Source organism: Heloderma suspectum, chromosome 1 (genome assembly GCF_057233095.1).
Source record: "Heloderma suspectum isolate Gila_16-S chromosome 1, 16-S_ref, whole genome shotgun sequence".
Taxonomy (NCBI): Eukaryota; Metazoa; Chordata; class Lepidosauria; order Squamata; family Helodermatidae; genus Heloderma; species Heloderma suspectum.
Window position 1 is genome coordinate 109,619,804 of NC_139458.1, and position 27,250 is coordinate 109,647,053.

Sequence of the window (27,250 nt, forward strand, 5' to 3'; positions counted from 1 at the left end):
TTCAATTTTCTCTCTGAATTTCCTTCTTAGCAAACTCTATTTTAATCTTTGTGGAGTTTGGAATGTCTTTTTATCCTTGACCAAAGATTCTCTACAACTGAAGAATGGGATATAAATTATTTCCTGCTTACTTACTTAATTCCAAGTGTGCATAGGATGCAGGATAGGATACTCAGCCATCTTGAAGGGTTCTCCCAATGGCCTTGTGAACTCTAGTCACAACATTAGTCCTCTCATTATTCTTTCCATACTTTCTTTCCTTTCCCTTGTCATGTGCCATTCTGCTTTGCTGCAGTCCTCTACCTACTTAGCTAGGAATAAACCTGATTAGAATCAACTAGACTTACTTCTGAGTAGGCATATATACTGGACAGCTATAAGACTGCAGGACCATGTGCTGTTCCTTTTGCCTTTAAATTCTTCTTGAAGACTGTAAAGTTGTTTGTTCTTGGATATAACTGAGAAGTATTCAGGGTGGACAGCCATCATGTTTTCAAAAAATTTTCAATTATCTTGAGGACTAGTAGCATACCTATTTTGTTATAGTGAGATTCTCAAATCAGATCAAATATTCCCTATATGGATTTAGTGCAGGAGGATGTCCACTGAGATATGCTAATACAGACATATGAATGATCAAACTATAAATTTAAAATTAATAAAGTGTGGTTTTGTTACTTCTACTGCTGGATGGCCTCAACTAATGTTTATGGCCCCAGTCCTAAAAGCATAAAAGGCTTGTGTGTATAGGAATACATTTTTGTGAACCACCCAGAAAGCTTTTGCTGTTCAGCGATATAGAAATAAATAAATAAGACATTGGTCACCTTAATGTTCAAACTTTAGAGAGTCAAGAGTTCCAGTAAACTTGAACTGGGAGTTTTGCTCAGATAGCAATGATAGAATCCAGCTCTCCGGGGATATGATAGTTCATGCAAAATGGCACTGTCTAGTGAGCATATATTTTATGCAAAGAAGTTCTTGGATGCTTGATCATATCTTAAATTTCTAAAGTAATAGCTAATGTTCTTTTGTGTAAACATCAATCTGCAAAATCAATAGTGGCTGAAAATAAAAATTAAACCTGGAATCATTATGCTAAATTATCACCTCATTACTTTCCCCAAAGAAATTATTTTTTCCCCTTGTGTACCAACTAAAGCTTTCTAGTATCTTGCCTTTAGGAAGCATTCATCTGATAGCAGAGATAAATTAGAAATGGAACTCGATGGCCATTCTTCATAAAACAAAGCAGAACTCGAAAGGGGGAAAATAAAAATTAAAGCCATAATCTGAGTTAGTGGCAAATAGACTAGCATACTTCTTTACTTCACCTTAGCTATTTGCCTGTGGCTGTAAGCACACAATCTCACTTGGACTAGGTAAATAAATACAATATATCACAATCTTCAGAGGAAATACTGCCAGTGAGAGCATTGTCATGTGCATCTATGAAATGTATGACTTTTTGATGTAGGTGTGTCTTGCAGAGCCAATTGGAATATAAACTATAATTTAAAAATGTCATAAAGAAAATTCCAATGTGTAGTCTTGAAAGGAAGTCATTATGTCTATCTAATATTTGCACAATATATTCTGAGGTTTCCTTTTGACACTGCAGATTATTCCTTTCATCTGTTTAAAGAATGAGGTATGGTAGACTTTTAGATGTTCATGACTTAAAAGTAATAAGGATTTTTTCCCCAAAGTGTAACTGCGGCAAGGAAGCTGTTCACCTAGGATTCACACTGAAGATCTGCCTTGCCTTCCAAGTTCATTGTTGAGATTTCATAATGCTGTCAAAAGAAATGTGATGCACTCTTTCAAAAACCTAAATTTCTAGCTCCAGACTTCTTGCAATAAGAGTAGTTGGTGTTTTGCAAATCTTTTCCATAGACATAAGTCTATGGAAAAAATCTTTTCCATACCGACCATTGTCCTTTTTTTTCATCCACAACAGGCACGAAACTCCCATGAGGTCTAGTAAACTCTGGCTGAGAATCCCTTTGGCTTTTTTCTGGAGTCCCTGCACTGTAAAGCACACCTCATTTTTACATGAAAATATTTCTGAGGTGGAGATTTTCCTTTTGCAAATGACGGTCTTTGTAAGCTTTTCAAACAACCGCCAAAAGCCATTTCTATTTTTTTTTTTTTTAATCCTTACAGATGTTGTGACTGCCATTGGGAAAATATGCAGCAAATGTGCAGTGTTCTAGAAACAGTGGCAAGCATCATGTTTAGCACTGTTACCTGCATTTTCCCCAAGTCCGAATATCATAGAGAGGCACTGGAATAGCTCCTTGCATCTCGTGCAGGTTTGCAGAACCCTCGTCTCAACATATTCTGAAACCTGTGTCTGGCATTTCTTCTTGGGCAGGTGCTGGTGAGTGGCCCTGAAAAACTAATGGAGAACAGATCTTTCAACAGTTCTTAGACATGAGGATGGTTTAATGGATCCCCCATGCTCATTATTTCTTTGAATAGCGGACATTACGGACAAGAATAGGGGGAAGCCCATCACAAGGAATGTCCATATTTTGTTAAATCCTTTCCCTCTGTGTTTTGTCAGGCATTTTCATTCCATCAGCTGCTCATTGATGGAATTGGATGTTTTTTACCAGAATTTTATTCTACTTGTATTCATTTGCATTAGCACTAATGTGCACTTGCATTAATCCACGTAAGTTAATTAGCACTAATGGTAAAACTTTAGTTAATTAGAGGATTAGTGTATTTGTGAATTAGCGCAAATCCCACCCCACCCCCCAATGAAAAACTGGTCTGCAAGTTCACGGAATCCATGTGACTCAGAAAAAGCTGGTCTGCTGTGGAATCCATAGGTCAGGTTCATGAAAATCCAAATTCCTTTGAATCCCTCATGGATTTTTTCCACATTCCTAGCCATTGCTATCTCTCCTTGCTTGTGAGCTTTCAGCAGCAACTATTAACTTTATGATAACATAAAATTGTTACATTATTTCAAGGCAGCTACCTGGCCACTGTCCAAATCATGCTAGTAGTTTAGCAGCCATGTCGGGGGTCAGACTAAGTGGTCTCATGTTCTTGCTGAGCTAGCATAGTTTGGCAGGAACAGCAATGTAGAGACTTCCCCTGTCAGCAAGCTGAATTGCACAACACAGTCATGATTTTGCCTTTTTGCTTACTGCAAGACTGTATCCTTGTTCTCAAGATAGAATGTCCTATGGCCCATTTCCTGTACTATAAACAACTGTACCAACTGTAAAACCACAGGAGAGGGGGTGGGAGAAAGGGTCGCTTGTGTGTCATCATCTCTATAAAAGTAATGTGTGGCTATGCCTCTGGGATTTTTGGCTCTTTGGAAAAGATTCCAGCCTTAAGCCCGCGTGTTAAATAAAGAATACTCATTTTTCTTTACTCCGTGGTCTCTCTGACTCTGATTTCTGCTACAGTAGAGCAGGAAAGACAAGGTGATCTGACCTGAAGCATATTTGATCAGTCTGGTCAGGTGACTCCAATTGGAAGAAAAGATGGAAGGTGAAACTGAACATCTTGGAGACGGTGCAGTATCCTACAGTGTCCGGGCAGTGTCCTACACTGCACATGCACTAGCAGAATGGACTGCCACTGCAACAGGAACTAGTAGTTCCCTGAAATGAGCAGAAACACTCATTTCCCAAATGGGGCAGATCAGTGGAGCACCCTTCTGAGACCTCTGTTGACCTGCCCTGTTCTAGAAATGAGTGTTGTCGCTAATTTCCAGGGTTATTTCAGGACCTGCTAGTTCCTGTTGTGCTAGCAGTCCATTCTGCTGGTGCAACAGAACTACCAGAGTATAGCAGCAGTGTAGGATACACTGGGGGGTTGGACTCGATGGCCTTGTAGGCCCCTTCCAACCCTACTATTCTATGATACCTAACAGCAGTCATTTGGACAGGATTACTTCCTACATCAGCATCTTTGGTCCACTGCATTCACATTGTGGGTGTGGAATACATTTGTCCTGCAATATAAAGCCCAACCACATGGAAGTGGTTTTCTGGTGTCTGCTATGGGCAGCCTCCAATATTGCCACTGTGCTCCTGCTATTTCTGTCATGCTTCTGGTGGGTCTCCAGGAACCCTGGCAATGAGTGAGAACGCTCATTTCTGGAACAGGACATGTCAGAGGAGCACCCTTCTGAAAGCTCCCCTGACCTGCTACGCTCTGGAAGTGGGTTTTCTGTTTTGTTTCCAATTCGTTTGCTGCAAGGTCTGCTAGGTTTTGTTAGCATGGGGGTAGCACTGGATACTGCCCTGTATCGCCAAGATAATCTGCCATAATGATTAATGACTTGTGTAAATAAGTCATCAATATGAATATGATCCTACCTGATACATTCCATTTAAATTATAAATAAAATCTCAGCAGTAGATACTATATGCAACTTTTTTTTTACCTATAAAAAACTCAACTAGTGCTTTTAGTTCCCCAAAGCGGGAAAGCCATTTTCCAGATTTAATATCCATTTTAGGTCTATGAATACTAATGAACATTTCATTAAGATTCCATCAAAACTTATTCTTTGCACAGAAAGCAACAGAGTTAAATCATCTCCAGAGAGTTGATGTTTAATATTTAATGTATACTGCTGGTGAGCCTTGGCTTGGCCAGGATTTGAGGTGTGGATGTTGGTTTTTAAAGAGTATTTCATCTTCATATATTCTAATGAGCTTACCTAGAACTCATTGATACTTAAGGGTCTGTCAGCATTTCTGCTGCAAAAACCTGTTGACTGAGGCCTTTTTATAGCTTGGCTATAACTTTTGTTTTTGCTGTAGGCTGAAAACTAGTTGAACAAAACTTCAATCTGGGAGCAATTTTTTGAGGCAAATTTGATTTTAAGCTGCTTTCATTTATTTATTCAGCCATCATTTTTGCTCTTCTAGAAAGCCTTCACAAAGGAATGAAGGATGAGTAAGCTTGTAGAATCCAATTCTGCACTTTCCCTCAAAGGAAGTAAAGCTATAACCCAATTTAGTTGGTTGGAGAATGCATTTATCCATTAGGGATGGCAAGCCAGTCAGCATTCTACTGGTCCAAGCAGTAAAATTGTGTTCTGCTTCTGTCATGAAACTACTGTTGGGTTGTGAAGAACCAATACAGGAAGGCTATGATTCTTCCCCCAAAGGCACAGTGGCCATGTATGAACAGATCCCTGTAGGGCTTAATAAAGACATGCTTCTCTACGGCTGAATGCAGAGACAGGCATGCACACAGGCCACACACCACAGGAGTGCATGACATGACATGGGAGACTGTGCCCAGCAGACATCCCATACTCCTATCCAGCCTTCCACCTCTAGTCAGTCCAGTTGCTTGATCTTCAGAACTTTAGTAACTGGACTGGTTGTATTGGGGAGAGCTTGATGGGGACATCAGAAGTGTTTACAGAACTCCCCTTCCCCATAAATGGGCCATCATAGTGCTTGTAATTTCACCAAATTGGGGGGTAGGCAGAGAAACTCTTTTGTGCATCATAGGGATCTTTCAGCAGGCATCGTGTGCCCCTGCCTGGAGAAGAATTGTTGTGCCCTTACATTTCTGTTGGCCTCTTCCCATAATCTGCCAGGATCTACCTATAATAACTCACCAAGTTTCACCCTGACTCCACTGCTGACTTGGTAGATTCTACTTTAGCTCTGTCCCTGACCCCTTGGTTCCTCCGCAGCTGATCACTCCAGATTTGCTCCACTTTGGACACATCTTGAATCTGCCAGGTTTTGCTTTGCCTCCTTTGTGAGGACGGGCAAGCGTTCGGTTTCACTTCATTTGAATTTCTGATAGGTATTTACTAACATTTGAAAATTCAAGAGAAAAAGAACTTGGGATTTTTTTTAAAAAAATGCACACACAACCAAATGTGGGAGAAACTAAATTGACAAATTCATCCATCCAGCGCTTTTCTCCTTAAAGTCTGGATTTGAATCCCTGCATATTCAACTTCACTAGTAGTACTGAATTAGGGTTGCCATCCCTGTCTCTTTTTTCTGACAGCCTCCTCATCTTTAACTTTGATACGGCAGGCAGGTACATCATGGTCCTTTCCATATTGGGAGTAGCTGCACTTACTGAATTTGGCTGATACAGGTGGGCGAGAATTCATTTCAGTTCGTTTTTTGATCAGAATTTACCACAATTCACCAAGTTCTCCATATTCGGGAGAGAAATAACTTGAGATTTTAAACTGAATTCAGGAGAAAGTGAAATGGACAGATTGGCCAGTCCCTACTCCCTTGGCACCACCAGAGCTGGGCATTAGTACTCTCGAAACCAGACGCAAGCAGCACAGCTCTCTCTATTGTTGCTGCTGAGGAATAACTCCTTTGGACAAACCGAGCTTTATTTTTTCAGGCCAAATCTCTGCTTTCTTAAAGGAAAGGCTTGTGGGTGGAGATGGGAAATTTGGCTCAGACATCACTAAAGTGTGGCAAATAGTAGGGATGGCAAAGAATTCAGCCACAGACTCCAGTGAGGCTGGATTCTTTGGAATCCACCCCCCTGGAGTCCGTGGCAGAATGGAGCAATCCCCGTGCCACCCTGTGAACTCTGCGCAGACTGTATCCTACTTACCTCCAGTGGGTCTGGATCAAGCTGCTGCTGGCTGCCATCCAGGCTGTGGCAGCGAATGGCGTCCTGCATAGCGGATGCCATTGCCGTGCCTCCCTTTGGCCGTGGTAGGCTACGCAAAGATTTACATAGCCTATCACACGGCAAAAAGGGAGGCACGCAAATGGCATAGAGGATGCCATTTGCGTCCTTCCCTGTTTCCGTGATAGGCTATGTAAATCTTTACGTAGCCAATGATGGCCAAAGGGAGGCACACAAATGGCGTCCGCTATGCCATTTGCGTGCCCCCCTTTTTGCCGTGACAGGCTACGTAAATCCTTACGTAGCCTATCACGGGAGAGCAGGGATGCAAATGCGTCCCCTGCGAGGGACGCCATTTGCAGCCGCAGCCCGGCCGTGGCCAGAAGTCAGGCTGCGGCAGCCAGGGAGGATTCTGGGGCGGGGGGAGGAACAGATCGCCTCCCCCCCCCAGCAGACCCCCCACGGATGCAGGTAAGTGCGGTTTTGTACAGCCCTAGCAAATAGGAGGGAAGCCCAAATATATGAGGATTACAATTTGGGGTTTACAGCCTTGACACTGTAGTTTCCGGACTCCCTGCTCCTTCAGTAGCATCCTGTCTTAGAGCATGATTTGTTGTTGTTAGCACTAGCTGACCATCTTTGAGATATTGTGTGGAAGGGACTGAGAGACTGAGCCTCCTTCCTCTAAGCTGTGGGTTTCTCAGAACTGAACATTCTCATTTTCTGGAAAAAGAAGAAAGGACATTGGCTTCTTTACAAAGAGATGGAGACTATTGATCCAAATGTTAAAAACAGTGCTGAACCGCTGCATCACCTTTTCACATGCATCACACAAAGTGAATAGCTAAGCAAGCTCAGCAGCGCTTTTGAAGAGCCGCCTCTCCTCCAACTCTTCTCTAAGCTAGCATTGTGTTACTTTGCACATCAGCTTTCACAGCTTCCATGATTTCACTGTGTCAGGATGCATAATTTGAAAAACAAGCATGCTTTATTTTATGCTGCTTTTGAAACATACATATTGGTTGGTCTAGCAATATACTATTGTCTTTTAAATTCAGAACAAGTGCTAACATAGGCCAATGGTTTGAAGTATTTAAGCAAGGAAGAAAATAAAAACTATTGCAATTGATTGAGAATGGGGAAGTGGTGGTGTGTTTACAAGTTCTGCAAAAGTCCAAAGCGCTTCTTTTGCATTTTAGTACCACATGATAGACCTAGGGAGTAAATTCTGCACATGAGCCTGGGTTTCTGTATTTCTGATTCAATCTGGGATGTCTGTTGGAAATCTTCTTCAAATAACTGACCTATAATTTGATGACTAAACCTTGGCAAAACCAAATTTTCCTACTTGGATATATCTGTTATATTTTAAAAGGATGAGTACTTCTGGGGGTGAGAGCATTCTGTGGAAAGGATCCAGAGATGAAAATTATATTTTGGCACACTAGTCCTGGTTCTAAGAAAAACAAGTTTTATGCAAGGGGTAAAATGAAAGTATAACTAGTTATACATAAAGATGTTGGGTTAGAGCCAATGCTGCTTGAACCAAAGTCCCCTTATGTAAGGGGGCTTTCCAAGCCCCATCTCCCTACTGTAGCCCCCTGCATCTTCCCAAAAGCCTCATGAGGTTCAGGGTCAGGGGACTGTCAGGAAACACCTGGGATGTACTGTCAGAGGCTGCAATGGGAGGAAAAATGTCTGAAAATTGAGCAGAGGTCCCTTGCTGAAGTGTTACATTGCTCATGCAAGCTGCCTCTGCCCAGTTTTTGTAGCAAAAAATGGAGGGTTGCAGTGGGGAGGAAAGGTCTGGAAAGCCTGCTTGCACAAGTGCACTTCTGCTACAGGCCTGGATATGGCCCTTCATGATCTTTATCATATACACTTGCTTTCATTTGGCAGAGTGACACACTATTTTTTGTAACAAAATGCCTTACCCCGTGTCCGGCTTGCCTGGCTGCTGGGGGCCCCGTTGTGGGTGAATGGGGTGAGGAGACATGCTCCGCTGTGATTGGTGGCCTAGCAGTGGCACCATTAGGGGTGGGAGGGGATGGAGAGGCTTATTTAGGCTTATTTTAGCTCTCCACGTCCCTCCCAAACACCTCTCGGATATGCGGCTCCCTCCTGCCCTCCCCTTATTCAGTGTGGGTTTTAACTGGTCGCCCTTTGGGGGGCCAAGTAGGAATTTTTTGGCTCACAGTCTGATTGGCCAGGGCTGTGTGTCGTTTTGCCTACTTCATACTGTAAATGGGGTGGGCGTGTCCATTAGGTGAATCTGGTCCAATTTATGTTTAGGTATGTCACATTTCTTGAGCATACTCCGGGAGACTTGAGAACACTCTGGGAGAGAGTGGAGGACAGGAAGGCCTGGCGTGCTATGGTCCATGGGGTCACGAAGAGTTGGACACGACTGAACGACAACATGTCACATTTATGAAGAGCTGCTAGGACAGGCAATGGGGATCAGAATAGGGATGGTGAGCATTCAGAGACACTGTTCTGGTGACAGGTGATGCCAGAGGCCTCCTGCTCCGGGTTTCGCAGCTCATCGGGGGGATAGGGGTTACTTGTGAGGCCAACTCACCTCATCCACCTGGTGTTTCGTGACCCAGGAGGGCATGACAGGGGAAGGTCTACCTCCCCCAAAAGGGGCAGTCCTGTGGTGTGGTGATGACACGCCACTCTGCAGGTTTTGAATGTTTTTGCCCATTTTACTGTCAGCTAGCGGCTGATGCAGTTCAGTGTCTGTCCTGGGTTCCCCCTTTGCAGATATTTCAATAAACGTGGCCCAATTTTAATCCAAGCAATGTGTCCATCTCTTCATTACCCTTTCTCTGCTCACAATGGTTATTCATCTACGTTTGATATTTTTTCTTTTTATAATCAAATATAAAGTTTGTCAAAAGCCTGAAAAAAGTCACACATACTATTTTGCTTTAAAAATTATTTCAGAAGCTAATGTTTCAGTTTAAAGGTATACTGGTGTGACCATTCCCCCTCCCCCCCCCCAATATGTAAGAAAGGCAGAATCAGCAGTGATGGACCATTGAATCTGAGAGGAGATTGTGACAGAATTTTATGAGAGACAAAGGGAAGAGTGTGGCCACTCTAGCAAAAACAAATATCAGGGTTGGACTCAATGGTCTTGTAGGCCCCTTCCAACCCTACTATTCTAGTCTATGAAAACAAGAACAGCAGGCCCTTGTGGACAATAAAGAAATCAATGAAAGTGAATACAAAAAATTGATGAGACAATGTGATAATAAGTGTGTGTGTGTGTGTGTGTGTGTGTAATAAAATTAGGGATGGTTTGATTTTAGGGGTAAAGCAGTGCTTCAGGGGGAGGGGGACCACTCTTCCTATGTTTTTCACCGCTGTTCACAGCCCTTGCTCCACGTCTCTTCTACAGCTTCTGCACATTCCTGCCCCTACTTTCTTTTTCTTTGAGTAGTCTCAGCCAATCAAAGATCACACAGGGAGCCTGCTTCTCTCCTCATGCTACCTAGCCAATGTCACCCAGGGCATGCTGACTGCACTCGTTCACTCTGAACTGCCCCTCCCCTTTCCGTTAAACCTGAATGGTGAAACATACATGTATTATCATCACTTTCTGTTAGCATTTATGTATGAGAGCATAACGATATAAGAGCCTTGCTGGATCAGACCAAGGGTCCATCTAGTCCACCATTCTGTTCACACAGTAGCCAAGCCGCTGTTAACCAGGAACCCAAAAGCAGGACATGAGCACAACAGCACCATCCCACCAATGTTTTCCATGTACATAGGCATACTGCCTCTGATACTGGAGGTAGCACATATCCATCAGGACTAATAACCACTGATGCCCTTCTTCTCCAGGAATTTATCTACCAAAGCCATCCAAATTGGTGGCCATCACTACATCTTATGTTAGTGAATTCCATAATTCCAACTATGTGCTGTGTGAAAAAGTATTTCCTTTTATCTGTCCTGAATCTCCCACCAATCTGCTTCATGGGATGACCCCAGGTTCTAGTATTACAAGAGAGGGAGAATAATGTCTCCCTATCCACATTCTCCACACAATGCATAATTTTGTACACTTCTATCATGTCCCCCCTTACTAAGCAATCCAAGCTGTTGTAACCTTTCTTCATAAGGGAGTTGCTCCAGCCCATTGATCACTTTAGTTGCCCCTTCCTGCACTTTTTCAAGCTCTATAATGTCCTTTTTTCAGTGCAGTAACCAGAACTGTACACAGTATTCTAAATGTATTCGCACCATAGATTTGTATAAAGACAGTATGATATTGGCAGTTTTATTCTCAATTCCTTACCTAATTATGCTTAAGATAGAATTTGCCTTTTTTACAGAAGCCACACACTGGGTTGATATTTTCATCAAGCTGTCCACCACAACCCCAAGATCTCTGAGTTTCCATTGGTCATCCATTCATTATTACTGCATTTGTACCCTGCCTTTCTACCAGGAAAATTCAAATTGCACTCCAGGTAGCTTACAATCACAGGGACCGTGTGTGTGTGTGTGTGTTTTAATCAGGTTTTATCTTGTTTGTTTTTTAATCATAAAACGAATACATTAAAACCCAAGAAAAAATACAATAATAGCAGAATAAAAAAATCTGATCTGCACCCAGCAGATCAGATTAACATGCCAAAGGACTGCTTGAATAAAAATACCTTTGCCTGCTAGCAGAAAGACAGCAGATTCATTATCTGCTTGTCCATTAGAAGGAACTATTTGTGTCTTTTAAATTCACTCTGATGAGCATGTTCACACAACCACTCAGGTGCTGCCGCTATGTTGAGAGAGAGAGAGAGAGAGAGGTCATGGACAAGCAGCAATTCATCTGTTGTATAATATAGAAGTTGGTCCTCTCAGGTTGTGTACCCATTTGCTCAATAAGCAATGTAGGTCTGAATTTTTGCACCATCACACAAACCTCTCTTCAAGTGAATCCCACTACATGCTGAACTCAGTTGACATTTACATGTGTCAAAACAAGTATGCACAACTGAAATCACTCTGAGGGCCATTTCAACATTTTTATTAACTCAAGAGGACTGCATTGTTAACCATGGAAAAGCATTTTTAAAAAATCATGGTAAGCTTATACTTTATCCTTTTTCTGATTTTCTCTTTGTATCCCATGGCACTCTCACTCTCTTTTGTCTCTTTGTATAGCTACACTCCCTCTTGTCACTTTGTACAGTTATAGGTCTGTACCATATCTCCATTATCCTTCATCTTCCATTTCCCCAATCCACACGTTTCTCTGTAGCATCATTATTCATTGGCTGTCCCCTTTTCACCCCTGTATGAATTGGCTCTCCCAAGCCTGGCATCAGTGCCCACATCCATGGGTAGCTGCTAGAACTGATGGTGGGATACTTAAGTCAACATCCCCCTGGTCTCATTCAGCAATCTGCAGCCCAAGACTATAATGGAGCAGAAGATTCTCTGAAGGTATTTTTGTTAGATTTATGGAACAATAGTTCATAATCCACAGGCTGTATTTCCACCCTGAATCAAGAGAACTGAGAAAACAGATCCCTGGGCATTGTTGTTCCTATTCTTTATTTCCTTGCTGCAGGCCCTCTATAATAGGAGTATCTGCACTAGGGTCATTTAGCATTTCTGACGCATTGCTCCTCCACAATCTGCTGTAAATCAAGGTACAGCTCCCACAAATGAAGTCTGAAAAAGATGGGTTGGCAACTCAGGAAATACAGAAGTACGATGGGTATCATTTGGATACTAAATTGTAGTGCTCTGCTGAAAATTTCTCCCACATTTTTTCAACCATTCTCATTCTACTCAATGGAAAATAAATTGCTTTTGAAAAGAAATTCAAAGGCAAAGAACATTTTGGAGAAATTCTCATGGATGGGATCTGGGGTTCTTGTGCTTTCTCTACTTATGAAGTGGCCAAGGAGCGTGTGCAAATGTCCTGCATTTTGTTGTACAATCATCTCTCCAGCAGCCTTTAGGCTCATTCGGTTCCTGCACTTCGATTCAATCCCAGGGGAAGACATCATGAGGTAATCCCCCCCCCCCATGCTTTTTCAGATCAGGAAGTGCGGGCAGCCTGGGAGGCTGCAGAGCAATGGAGAGATGTGTATTAGAAAGGAAGAAAAAAACACAACACCCTCAACTACCTCACAGTGATAAAGTAAGCTAAAAAACACCACCAAAAGAAGTTCAAAATAAATTATAACATGCCCTAAGAATGAGGCAGAAACATAGAAGCCTCTTCCAGGGAGAGGAAACCTTTCAGGAAATATGAGGACAGATTGGCACAGCACTAGTTCCAGGTCTTCCCAGGAGATTTCAGGGAAATAGCAATATTCTAAACATCTGCATTAGAGACAAAATGTATGCAGACTAACCTGCCAGAAATGTAACATTTGGAAGACCCTAGCAAAGGTGCTGAATCCTGAAGAATGACAAGTCGAGCTGAGCCCAAAAAATTCAGAAGACCTTTTTTTTCCAGAAATCTTCTAAGATTTTTCTTTTCTTACCCCAGTAGAAATAAAAAGCCACTTTGTAGAATTGTCTCAATTTCCCCTCACCATTTGTGTGTGTGTGTGTGTGTGTGTGTGTGTGTGTGTTAGCCACCTTCCCTCTCCTGCCACAGACACAGTATCCCACAACAGTAGGTATGGGGCATTGCAGATGATGCAAAATGGGGTGGGGGCAGGCTGCCAACACAGGTGCTGCTGTTGTCACATGCAGTGGCAGTGCAAAACAAAAACCCTGAGGAAGAAAGAAGCTCTGCTACAACCTCAACCAATGATGAGCCCTACCTTGAGAAACCTTTGGAGAATTTCTCCTGCCCCTTGAGAAATTCTGTGAAATTGTGCCCCCAGTTTCTCTGCACCCAAATAGGGTGGAGTTTTCTGAGAGGTCATTTGTGCACAGCTCTACTAAAATTTGAGTGAAGAAAGGAAGGCAGTCCCCAACAAATGGGCTAGTTGGAATTGGCTCATATTGATTCTGAGCATATGGAGATAGTTAGCATTTCAGACTCAGAATGTGAACAGCCAGAACTGGTAGGGATGTCAGAGAATTCCACCACGGATCTCGGTGAGGCCGAATGCCAGTGCATTCGGCCCCCCAAAATCTGTGGAGGAACGGCCTGCCCCCCCCGGATCCTCCCAGGATGAGACTTACCTGGGGCGGATGTTCCGGGTGGTGGCGGCTCCGGCAGCTGGTCTTCCGGACCGGCTGCTGCAGCCGCCGCCATTTGCAGTCTGGCGTTTGGTTTTTTGGTTTTTTTTACAGAGACGTGATAGGCTACGTAAAGACCTGCGTAGCCTATCACATCCCAGTAAAAAAACAAAACAAAACGCATACGCAAATGGCGGCGGCTACAGCCGCTGCCATTTGCGTTCCGTATTTTTCGCCCTCTTAGTCTACGTAAATTTTTACGTAGACTATTGCGGCAAAAATAAAGAATGCAAATAGCGTAGTGGGTGCTATTTGCGTCCCTTTTTGATTCGCCATTTTAGCCTACATAAATATTTACGTAGGCTAAAACGGCTAATCAAAAAGGGACGCAAATAGCACCCACTACGCTATTTGCGTTCCCCTTTATTTTTGCCGTAATAGTCTACGTAAAAATTTACATAGACTAAGACGGCGAAAAATAAGGAATGCAAATGGCGGCGGCCATAGCTGCCGCCATTTGCATACGCCTTTTTTTGTTGTTGTTTTTTACCCAGCAGCCAGTGCAGACGGAAATCCGGCTGCGGACGGCCCTGGCCTGGCCGGCTGCACACAGCCGGAGCACAGCCGGCTGTCGAGGATTCTGGGGGGGAGGACCAGATTGCCTCCCCCCAATCGAGGATTCCGGGGGGAGGGACGGAATGCCTCCCCCCCACCACGAACAGAATCTGCGGAAAGGTAAGTGACTTTCGTACATCCCTAAGAATTGGGGGAGGCATCTTCCAGAGTGTGTTCAGATATGGATAGGCGTGCTTCTCAGGATACTAACACAGAGATGGTTGGACCTGAAGCCCCCTTTTTCCCTCCTCCATGAGAACCCAGGAGGAGAAGGAGGAGGAGGAGAGAGAGGGGTGTGACCTGAGGGATGCTAGACTGTGGCGCAGAGGGAAAAGTTAGAAGCGGAGCTCAGACATTCGACCCCGTTGGCTATGCGTGAGGGTCGACGTAGGGGAGCATCACTGGAAGGGAGGGCCATCCCTCCCTAAGTTATTCTAGCCAGCAAGTTCTTGTTTCAAACTGCTGGCAACGTCGTAGCTCCCATTTGGATCCCCTGTTGCCATTTGTAAATGTATGAAGCAGCTGTATTTCTTTGTAGCTTGAGAGTCTTTGAGGATTTGCATCTGTAATGAACTTGATTGGTAGAGAATTAAAGGCATGATACTGAAGCCTCTCTTCTTGTGTGTGTGTGCATGAGGAAAGAAGGGGCCAAGGGAATGTGACACCGACATCTCAGGCTGGATCTGAGGACATCGGTGTAATGTTTCTTTGTCAGTTAGATATTCAGCCAGTCTGAGAACCAGGAGCTCAAAAATGCAACAAGGGAGAATGCCCCCTGCCCCCACTTGTGGAGTGATCTCCCTGATGAGGCCCGTCTGGTGCCAAAATTGTCACCTTTTCAGCACCAGGTTTATTTATTTTTTACATTTATATCCCACCTTTCTTCCATTGTGGAACTCAATGTGGCTACATGTGGTTCCCAGGTGGTCTCTCCTCCAAGCACTGACCAGACCCGGATCTGCTTAGCTGCAGCAAAGTTGGCTTCCTCATGTGCCTTCAGACCACGTCTTGGGATCTTCCTCTTCTCTCAGGCATTTGCCAGCATATGATGGCATTTTAATCAGGCCCTGGATTTTTCTTATTGTTGATTGTTTAAATTGTTTAGACATATGCGTGTCTGTGTGCTGTGTTTTTATATGTTTATATGCAAATGTTTCAAATACTATGTTTCATGTATTTCTACGCTTTTTAATTTTTGTATACTCCCCAGAGAGCTGCGGCTATTGGGCAGTATAAAATTGGAATGAATGAATGAATGAATGAATGAATGAATGAATGATTTTAACTGGCAATTCCTGTAAAGCAGGAGTGGGGAAACATTTTAAGTCCAAGGGCCACTGACCAAAGTGGTGGAGCCATTGCCAGCATGTGCCCCCACACACATTTTCGCTTGCTCACACAGACCATTCTCTCCCCCCACCACACACACACACACACACACTGAGGAAGGAGTGAAGCTGAATGAGCTGCAGTCTCAAGGAGAGCTGTTTGAGGCCATGGAGCTGGTCTCCCACACCCAGAATATCCTGGCTATTTTTTGCCCATTCTTGTGCTACAACATGGTACCTAGACGGAGCAATCCTATGGCCACTAGACAGCAGCTAGATGGCCATAGGATATCTAGTTTTCTGGGAACCATCCTCGGAGCCTGCAATCGGAGGTCGGTTCCCGGAGAACCAACCTCCCCCCACTTCCGCACTGCCTCTGAAGCAGCGTGGAACAGCCTCATCCTCCACGCTCACAAGAGGAGCATGGAGCAGCCAAAAAGGGGCATTCTGGGGGGCGTTCCAGGGTGGGGAGGGAGGAAATGCCTGAGCGACACATCCAATGTGTCAGACAGTAGCCTCCTCCCCTGCTTAGCATCCCCCCCCCCCCGTGGCTAGACAGCCACAGTCAGGTGTCTAGCTACAAATGCAGGGCAGGAGAAGCACAGAAGGAACGATCCCCTCCGTGCTTCTCCTGCCTGGCATTGGATAGGCAGTCGCCTCCGCATTCAGAGGTGGCTGCCTATCTGAATAGGATTGCTCCCTAAGGTGTTCTTGTCTTATATCCAATACCATGTTCTTCGTTCAGTGGGTTCGAAAAAAATGTTTTCATCATCTCTGTTAACCAGAAGGCCAGCTTTATTACTTTTCACCCAGATTTCTCATCTTTGTGTACATGGAAATCAACCTCCAGTGTTAAATGGATGTGAAACAACAGATCAACATGTCCTTTTTTGGATACACTCAAGATGTAAAGGCAGCTCCGGCACAAAAAATCCCTGTACCTATTCATCCGAAAGTTGGAAGGTTCAATCCCCACAAAGGGAGCAATGATCCTGGCAAATTTCATTTAATTCTGCCAAGAAATAGAAATGGTATCAACAATTCCCTTAAAAGAAACATCAAAATATAAAGGTGCATTAAACAAAAAACATTGCCCCTATTTTTCTGAAATTTGGAAGGTGTAATCTCTGCCTACTATGCCTATATGCATGTTTATCCACTTCTGACAAACAGAAAAATATGTTATTGCCATTGATTTCCCACTACAGTCCATGGGAGACATGGAGCCTTGGATTTCTGAATGTGAACTCAGATTCAGTACCTGAGTTGAGAAAGATGGCCTCTGAATTCTTCCGAGCAGAATCAGGCCATTTTCTAAAACATCAGATTGGGGGCTCAGTCAGTGTACACCAGTGTAACAATGCCAGTCTTACAGGACGTGCCAGATGGACCAAGAGACGGTTGCATCCATAACTTAAATAATATCATTATGTGTTTCCTTTCCTTGAATTACCACTAAGAGGTAATTTCACTTCTTTTCTTCATTCTTGGAGCAAGGCTAATTGTTTATGCCAATCTCTTTTAATAAAGGGTCACTAGGTTTTGCTGAGGGGGATTACCATTGAGTGCTTTCCCTGCTTGTTATATTTCTTCACAGCCCAATGGGTTTTCCTTAATAACCATGTTCCTGCTGGTAGTTTGTTCCCCCAATTACTAATTTCATGCATCATTATTGTAGACAAAATAGCGCAAACATAAAAAAAAAGAGAGGGGAAAAAAAAGAAATCGCTTTAGTCCATGGTCTCAAATTACCTGAACTCACAATTAAAGAGTAAAACCATTTCAAGGAACAAGTGCTAATTGGGAAGATAAACTGAAGGTAGGGTAGCTGAGGCATGCCCAAATAGTGCAACATGGAGCTAGGAAATATATCCATGTGAAAGATGTGTCTGAACCTCCTCCTATGACAAATGCATTGCAGCGGCAACTGTAAAGAGGGTGCATATGCAGTCTCTTATTGGGGAGGGGACATCTGGAAGGGGTGGTAAAGAAAAGCGTACAGTGTTCCTAGTGCAGCGTACAGGCCTAGTGCAAACATCTGTGCAGCACTGATCCTGGCAATCTGCTGTCGGACTCCCCCAGCTCCAGTTCTGACAGAGCAATTCAATGTAACTTTACTGAGAAATAGGGGCCACTGTGGGGCTTACTCCCTAACAAGCGTGTTTAGGAATGCAGCCCGAGACATGATGCAGATAGGGATGGGTGAACTCACTGTAGCTCACCCCACATGCCAGGTGCCGGAAATCTGCCAGCATCCTGACCCTGCTTGTTGCATGCAGCGAGCCTCAGGGTGGTCCGTGGGTGTCCAGCGAGCGGTGCCAGGCCACCTGCTCCTTCGCCAAGTGGCCTTTTGGCCTGTAATGTTGCATAAATGGCCACTTTACAGTTGCCATTTGAGTAAATGGCCCTTTATGAAAAAGGCCGAGCCGCCATTATGCAAAATAGCGGCTTGGCGAGGGAGCGGGCGGTCGTGTGCTTGCCTGGCTCCATGTGTGCTGAGTCAGGCAAGTGCAGGGATCTGCAGACTAGCATCCGGGGGGCCAAGATGGTGAGAAATTGCTGAGCTTTGAGCCCCAACTGGATGCCCGCACCACCCCTAGTTCCAGGTGCACAGTAGGAATGGGCGAGAATTTCATTTCAGTTCATTTTTGATAAGAATTTACCAAACTCTGCAGAGTTCTCCATATTCTCAAAAGAACTTGAATTCCCCAAAGGATTTGAGATTTTTTAAAAATAAAATCAGATGTGAAACCGACAGATTTGTCCACCCAGTTTTGCATACAAAACTATCAGATTCGACCATCCAGGCAGAAGGCTTTGGGGGCTTTGCTCTTAAGAGTCTGGGCTTGAAGCCCTGTGAATTCAACCCTGTTAGTGCTGAATTAGGGTTGCCAGCTCTTCTTGTTTCCAACAGGCTCCTCTCTTTGATAGCTCTGTGGCAGGTCGGTACATCCAAGCTCAAAATACCTGTACCTATTGAATCTGACTGGTGCAGATGGGCGAGAATTTCATTTCAGTTTGTTTTTGACAAGAATTTACCAACATTCATAATGTTATTCGTATTCAGGACAGAAAGAACTTGAGATTTAAAACATTCAAATGCGGGAGAAGATGAAACTGACAGATTGATCCATCTCTGGTGCATAGTGCCTGAAAAACTGCAATACGGGGAAAGTAGGCTAGTAAACACATTCTCTGGAATGTCTCTATGTGTTAGGAGGAGAAGCTGGGAGAGTGAGCATTTCTTTGAACTTGGGTAGCAAATAGGGAAGTCAGAGAAATCCACAATGGATTCAAATGAGTTTGGATTTCTATGAATCCAACCTGCAGATTCTGCAGCAGACAAGCTGCTGCTATTATTATTATTATTATTATTATTATTATTATCATCATCATCATCATCATCATCATCATCAATCGTTTACATCCCACCTTTTTTCCTCCTGAAGGAATCCAAGGTAGTGTACACAATCCTCCTCCTCTCCATTTTAGCCTCACAATGACAACCTTGTGAGGTGGGTTGGGCTAAGAGTCTGTGACTGGCCCAAAGGCACCCAGTGAGCTTCCAAGGCTGAGTGGGGACTAGAACCTGGAACTCCCAACTCCCAGTCCAACATTCTCGCCACTACACCCACTGGCTCTCTTTTTCTGAGTTGCATAGATTCCGTGGTTGTGGGGACCAGTTTTTTTTTTAACTTCTCAGGGGAATTTGCATACATTTGCACCTGCACTAATGCACATCAGCACAAATGTGCATTAGTGCAAATGTGGATTTGCACAAGTTGGACAAAATTCTTGTACATCTCTAAAAAAATCCATGTCGTCAGTGAGTGGATTTCAGAGTGAAAGATGCTTGACAATCCACAAAACACAGAGAGAATGGATTTAACAAAATCCATACATCCCTAGTAGCAAATCACAATTCTGGCTGAAGAACACAAACACTTCATTTTTCATCATTGTATGCCCCCCTCAAACCACACTCCAAATTCCTTTCTGATAAGCAAGCAAGATAGACCTCATGAACACATCTGAACTTGAAAGAAGGGATGGTGGTAGTGTTGTATCCTCCTCTGTTGAAGCAGCGATTCAACTTTACTCTTTGCTTAAGCATTCATAGCACTGAATGTGGCAGGCAGTGTCATTCACAGGGGTAAGATGCTCCTTCAGTGTTAATTCTCTTGCATAATATAATATTTTTCAGCACCTGTTTCATCAGACTGAAAAAACAAATTGTACAGGCGGTCTGAATCAGGTCGCTATTGAACTGTAACTTTTTGATTTGTGTGTGTGTGTGTGTATGTGTGTGTGTGATAGGTGCAGCTTCATTACCCAGGGCAAAACAGGTAAGATTGTACACATGATAACTAGGGCTGTGCAGGGGCCCCCTATCCAACTCAGAAGCTGCTTTGTGGCTTCAGGGAAGGGCCCAATTTGGCTCGGGCTAATTTGCCCCCCACAACCCAACTTGGCCTTGAACCCAAAGTGGGATTCAGCCATTCGAATCCTGCTTTGCCCATTCCCATGCCCCTGCACAAACCCCCAGCATCTTACCTGGGCTGCTATCTTCTCCTTCAGCGCTGCTGCCGCTGCCTCCTCCTCCTCCTCTGCCGCCATCACTGCCACCACTATCATGGCCCCACCTCCATCATCACCACCTGTCGCCACCAGCTCCTGAGCCCTGGACCTGCATTGGCTCTTGTTGCAGGGAGTTGCCATTTTAAAATTGGCAACTTCCGCCAAGAAGAGCCGGCACGCATCCAGGGCTCAGGAGCTGGCGGTGGCAGGCAGCGATAGTGGCGACGGGGGTGATGGCAGCACCTCCTGTGAGTCACCTCAGATAAAGGGTGGAGGTGCCGGCACGGCTGGGCCGGGGTGCTGAAGCTATGAAGTGCTCAGTGAGCTTCGGAGAGCCCCCGGCCCACTTCAGGTCACTTCATGCCCCCTCCATTTCTCCACAGAAGGGATCCCAAATGGCCCGAAGCAGCCCACTTCAACTCGGGGTTCAGGCCTTGGGCTGAAGCGGTGCACAGCCCTAATGATATCCTGCTTATTTGCATGGTTTTGATTATATCCATGATCTCACAACTAAATATCCCATTCACTAGAGCAGGGATGGGCAACTTGTGGGCCTCTGTATGTTCCTGGACAGCAACTCCCATCGTTTCTCATCATTAGTTATTCTGGCTAGGGTTGATGGGAGTTCAAGTCCGACAATATGTAGGGCCACAAGTTGCCCAGCTGTGCTCTAGAGTGAAAGAGCATTGCAAAACCATAAGCTATTTTGAAAACCAGAGAAGTTAACGTTTGTGAATTCAAATCCTTCCATCATGGAGTTCTCTGATTCCTCCACTCCCCTTGGGACTTGAGCGAGTCATCTTTATACCTCTAAACATTTTCTTTCACTTCCTCCCACTTCCACGCCTGGTCTGTGCTGCTACTTGTAAGTTTCCTATTCCCATTGGCTCACTCCTGTTAAATGTTTCAAACAAAATCCGCTCAGAAGAGTAACTGCATCTTTCTTAACTTGCATAATGGCCAGGTCACTGATGGGCATACTGAATGCAGTTAATAACAGTCAGCGAAGTGGCTTTTCTTATTATTGCTACTTAGCAATTGCTATGGAAATCCAAATGGAATTTCAGCCTCCCTGCTATTATTTCAGATTCACCTTAGACCTTGATGTCTATTTAAAGAATGCACCGGTGATCCCAGCGTTCACAACCTTTACATTCTAGGTATTTTTCATGTTGTTTCACTTGTATTTTTGTAAGGAGGCACCCAGCAGTATATTGTTCAGCTTCAACTTAGAATCTAGCAGGGATGGGGGAGAAATAATGTAAACTGCCCTGATTTTGCCATTTCAAATCAAGATGCGCAAACCAAAACTCAGTTATCCTTTGAAAATCACACTTCTCTGAATTTTGCAGTGGAGTTCTCCAATCAAAAAACACATACAAAAATGTGTAGATTGGGGAAAAGTGCACACACACATGTATACATTTGTGAAAAATGCATTATATTGCGGGCATTATTTGCAAAAAAATGAGCATGTTAGGCGAAAATTCCTAGGAGAAATGTGCACAATGTCTGCAAATTTTCATGCAAACTTGTTTTTAAAAAAATTCTGAAAGTTTGGGATGAACTGAACTTAAGATTGTAAAAATGTGAAATGCAGAGAAAATAGACAGATTTGTCCAACCGTAGTATCTGGAATTGTATCTATATTTGGTGAATTAAGGGAGCAATCCTATGGATGCTTGATGGCAGCTAGACGGACATAGGATATCTGGTTTTCCGGGAACTGACCTCGGAGCCTGCACTCCAAGGTCGGTTCCCAGAGAACAGACCTCCCCCCACTTCCGTGCTGCCTCCACTTCCGCAGCACCGAACAGCCCCATCCTCACACTCAAAAGAGGAGCATGGAGTGGCCGGAAAGGGGCATTCTGGGGGGGGGGGCGTTCCAGGATGGGCGGAAATGCCTGTACGACACATCCAATGTGTTGTACAGCAGCCTCCTCCCCTGCTCAGCCCTCCCGTGGCTAGACAGCCATAATTGGCTCTCTAGCTGAAAATGCAGGGCATGAGAAGCGTGGAGGGAACCATCGCCTCCGTGCTTCTCCTGACCTGCATTGGATAGGTGGTCGCCTCTGAGTTTGGAGGCAGCTGCCTATCTGAATAGGATTGCGCCCTAAAGTAGACAGCCAGTCTTGTATTAAAGAAGGAGGAAGCAAAAACATTCCTGGGGAGATTTGTGAAAAGCAAAGTGGAGCCTTCCCCCTCCTAGTACCTAGATGTGCTGGACTACAACCTCCAGCATTCCTCAGCCAGCATGGAGGCACCAAGCTGAGGAAGGCTGGCAGAGTGGATTTCATCATTTCAGAAGCATCACCAGAATGCTCAGAACAGGATCCAGAAGAAATGGAGCCACAGTATTGGACTCAGTTCTCTCTCTCTCTCTCTCTCTCTTTGAATTTCCATGTATTTCCATGTCAAGTCCATTCTCTCACATGTAATGTGAGTGCTATTGACATAAGCATAATATAATGCAAATGGGAATTAGTACAGCTAGGAATTTCTGGGAACTAAGGGCTGAATTATGTTTGTTAAGCAACATACCACAACAGGAAGAAACAACACAGCCATTATTTTGCATAGTAAATGTAAATGCTATTTCCCTGACAAATTGCAGCAAGGAAGCTAAACAGAAATTAAAATCCAAAAAATAAAAATAAAAAGTGGGGACCTAAAACCCCTTTCAGGTGATCTTTTAGATCTTTTAGACCTTTCAGGTCTTTTAAAGAAGCCCAAGATGTGTGCAGATGTTTGTGCCACTGGAGCAACTGTTCTCTTTAGCATTATGTTTTTATGTCCCCATTCTGTCACTTTCCCTGGTTTTAAACAAACAGCTCCAGATGCCACTGATATTTTTGCTTTAAAGGAAGTTTCCACAGCCCTTCAGAGATTGCCTTAATTAATATTGGCAGCAGAGTTTGCAATACATCACGTTTCTGCATTTTCAATGTACATCCATGCGCAACTCATTTGTTAACCTGCCGCATGCCGTTCTTGCTATAACACTGCAGGGGAAATATATTTATGAACCTCATTGCAAGTAATTTCATTTTACTCTTTCCAGTCTAATGCACCACAATTTTATCTTTACAATTGATACACATGCATGCACGCATGCACGCATGCACACACATACCAGTCAGTCTGGGAGATTTCCAACCCTACTAACCATGAACATGACTTTCATCTTTAGTTTAGAGGGGTACCAAACCTATGTATTTAGTCTCACTTAGGGATGTACAGATTGTATAAAATCCATACCATCTGTTTTTTTTATGGATTGTCATGCACCTTTTGTTCCCTCATCCACCCATTGAGAGAATTGGATTTTCTTAGTTTCAAACTTTGCGCAAATTTGCATGTGCAAAAAATGTGTAAATTGCCCCCAAATATGCAAATTCCCCCCAAATTCCCCAATGTTTCATGCTTTAGCCTCTGGGAGAAATGTGCAGTTTGGGCCAGGTTTTTTAAAAATTTTGGACATTGTTCCATGACGAAATTGGCATAAAACCCCCAAGGTTAGAAAAATAGTCTGCAATCCATGGAATCTGCCTGAAAGGGGAAAGGCCAGTCCACTGCAGAATCCACAGGTCAGATTCATAAAGATTCAAACTCACTTGGTTCCATTGTGGATTTCTTCAACATCCGTAGTCTCACTTTTGCTATCATAAATAAACTCCTCTATTTGTTTTTCCAGCACAATCCTATGAAGTATGAACAATGTTGAATGGACCTTACTTCCAGGTAAGTGTGCATATGACTGCATCTTTAATATACTTTTGAGAGCTCCCTTGAAATCATCATCATTATTTATTCTAATCCTGATTCAGAGTAGTCTCGTGTTTATCAGTTTTGAAGGAAAGTGGAGAAGGTGAGCAGGGGGAGGTGAGAGGGAACTGGCCAACCTGAGCCCCTCGCAGCTTCTAGCATCCTGGAGGCACTTGCATGCAGCACCCTTGCCACCAAAAGAGCATTGCCTCCGAAGCAGAAAGCTCATAAATACTGAGCCGATTTAGAACTGAGTTGCAGATACTTCACCCATCACTAGGTGGAACCAGCATTGAAACATACATACTGCAGAGTCTGAAGTGTGTCAGATCAGAAGTGAGACTTAAGAAAGAGCTTTGTTTTGGATGGGCCTTCTTAGCACCCCCCCCCCCCCAGCCTTGAGAGACGCAATCTCTGCGATAAATGCTTGGTTGCCTACAGGGGTGCAGTGGTGGCGGGTTGCGCTGGGATGAAGACCCGGGACTTTTTTTAGAGTCGGGTCTCAGCCGGGTCCCGTCCCTCCCACTCCCAGCCTACTGCTGTGGGGCAGGCAGCTGGAAGAGCCTGAGATGCTGTTGTGAGCGGGGCGGGCAGTGCTGCTGCAGTGCGGGCAGTGCTGCTGCAGCAGCTACTCTCCCAAAAGCTCCAGGCAGGGGGCAGGAAGAATGGCAAATCCTGCCCTCCCCTGGCCTGAGAGGCCACCTGGGCAAGGCCGCCTCGTCTGGCGAAGGGTTAACTTACCTTCTCTTTCAGCCCGCCTTGTCTCTCTCGGAGAGGGAGAGATGGAGGAGCCACCGCCATGCCCGAGACTGCGCGGTCGCCGTCCGGTCTCAGGGAAGGGCGGGAGCACGTGGGCCAGGCTAAGTTGCTTGCTGGAGATGCTGGTCGTGATCATCAATCCCATGCCCCCAGCAAGCCCAGCCAGAGCAGCGGCAGCAACCCAGCACGCAGACACCACAACGCGCCGGAGAACACGCTGGCCGTCAGACTCAGACAGGTCAGCTCAGTCAGTTTGTTGGAGCCTGGGTTGGGGGGTGGGGGGCAGAGAGAAGAAGGAGGAAGTCTATATGAGTGAAAAATAAATGGAATTGTAAACAATTAAATTAAAAAGATAAGAAATACCTGGGAATAAACCCCACTGAAATCTATTGGCTTACTTCTGAGAAGACATGTATGTGGATATTGGGAACCCCGGCACAGGCCGCCTTGTCAGCCTCCTCACAGCTCTGGGCAGGGGCCGCAGAACTTCTCTCACCCAGCCTTTCCCAACCTTGTGCCATCCAGATGTGTTGGACTACAAACCCTATCATCCCCCTCCCAGCCAGCATAGCCAATATGCTGCCTGGAGGCAATGGGAGCTCTTGTCCACCAAATCTGGAGCGCCAGGTTGGGGAAGGGCGGCTGCATCCTGCTGCATTTCTCCTTGTCTGTAGTGCATATTACCAGCAACCTTGATGGTCTTTAAATAAATTTGTTAAGAAAAGCAGCTTTTCTCTTGTTCTCCCTCTCCACAGACACTCATTTCCTCCATATATTTGCTTTGCGTTTACTTGAGAGCAAGTCCCCATACCTGAGAGTAAGCCCCATGGCCATGAGGCTTTATTCTATCCAGAGATAGAAAAAAATAAACATCACTGTTGTCCATATATGATGTATTATTTATTTAATTAATTGATTGGATGTGTAGTCTACTTCAACCCAAAGGCTCAGGGCTGGTAACAATATGCTAAACAATCTACTTTATCCCTGTTGCTGCTGGTCACCAAAAGACATAAAACATGTCTTCAGCTGCTTCCAGAAGATGCACAGACTTTGTTGTTTACAGTATATGTGGTACTTTACAGAGAATCATAAGCAAAAAAGTCAGGTCTCCGCCCCTAGAAGCTTACAATCTAAATTTAAAATTAATTTGTGATCTAAAGTTACATAGCTGTTTGAAACTTAATTTTTGGTTATACAAGCTATTATTATCGTCATTATTATGTTCTCCTTTTTCCTTACACCATTTTGATTTAATGTGCCTTTAGGAAATAAGGGTGTGGAGATGTGAATGGCCTAGAAAATTGTCCTCCTCTTGAACATATGCTCCCATTGTTTTGTACCTCTTATTAAAAAACACACATAACGCTGATTTACATGCCCTTAACTGAGGTTTGTTTATGGTGCGGGGGCCTCATTACAGCATCACCCTTAAAACTCCTGATGTTTAAACTCGTTCTTGGCAGTTCTCCAAACTATACCCCAGTACCAGCGGCCAGAGCCAGCTAGAGCACCATCCTATCCCACTCCCACAATCCCTGGGCAGGAAAGGAGAACAGGGCCACACCAGCTTCCTCAGTGAGTTTGTTTAGGGTTGGTGCCTTTTGTGCTTTAATTACAACGCACAATGGTGGTGGTGGAGAAATGTTATGGAAAAGTTTCTTTTACATCTTGATGAACATGAGAAAGAGGGAGGCTGATGGGTGTTGCAAATGAGAAGCAAGAAGATGTCTTGTTCAGCTATTGAATTATTAATATTCATTGTAAGAGTTGGTTTGTGCCAGTTTTTAGGATTTATCACACAGTCCTATGCATGTTTACTCCGAAGTCAGTCCCACTATGTTCAACTGCCAATTGGGCTTTCTCCCAGGCAAGTGTGCGTAGGATTGCAGCTATAGCTGCCTTCCCAAGATCTCTGTAAATTTAATTTGAAATAAACACCCATTGGATTGCACTGTTAATTCTTGAACATTAATTTTTACAGTAAGCAGAACTGCCAAATGCAGCCTGCTCTGTCAGCTCCACTTTTTGGTACAAGGTTGGCATGTACCTGGGCAAACAAACCCTATGGAGGGAAAGGAAACAGAAAAAAAAATCAGTTGCTGGGAAGGGAGAAAGAAGGTGTGTGTGTGTGTCTCAATCCAGCTGGATGTGTGGACATTTCTGTTGCGGGATGGGAGAGATATAATGAAGGAGCTTAGGAAAGGCTAATGGGTAATGTTGGGGTGCTAAAGGAGTGTGCAAGGGGGCTGTTTAAATTAGAAGGGATCTGTCCATGAGGGCTGAGTTGAGAGGGTAAAGCTTCCATAGAGTGTCATATTTTGAAAACCCAAAATGTTTGTGTTTGTGTGAGTGGGTGGGTGAAAAAGATTAATACCCCTGCATTTTTTCTCTGACATCCAACTGAAATACCCCTGCCTTACTCTCAG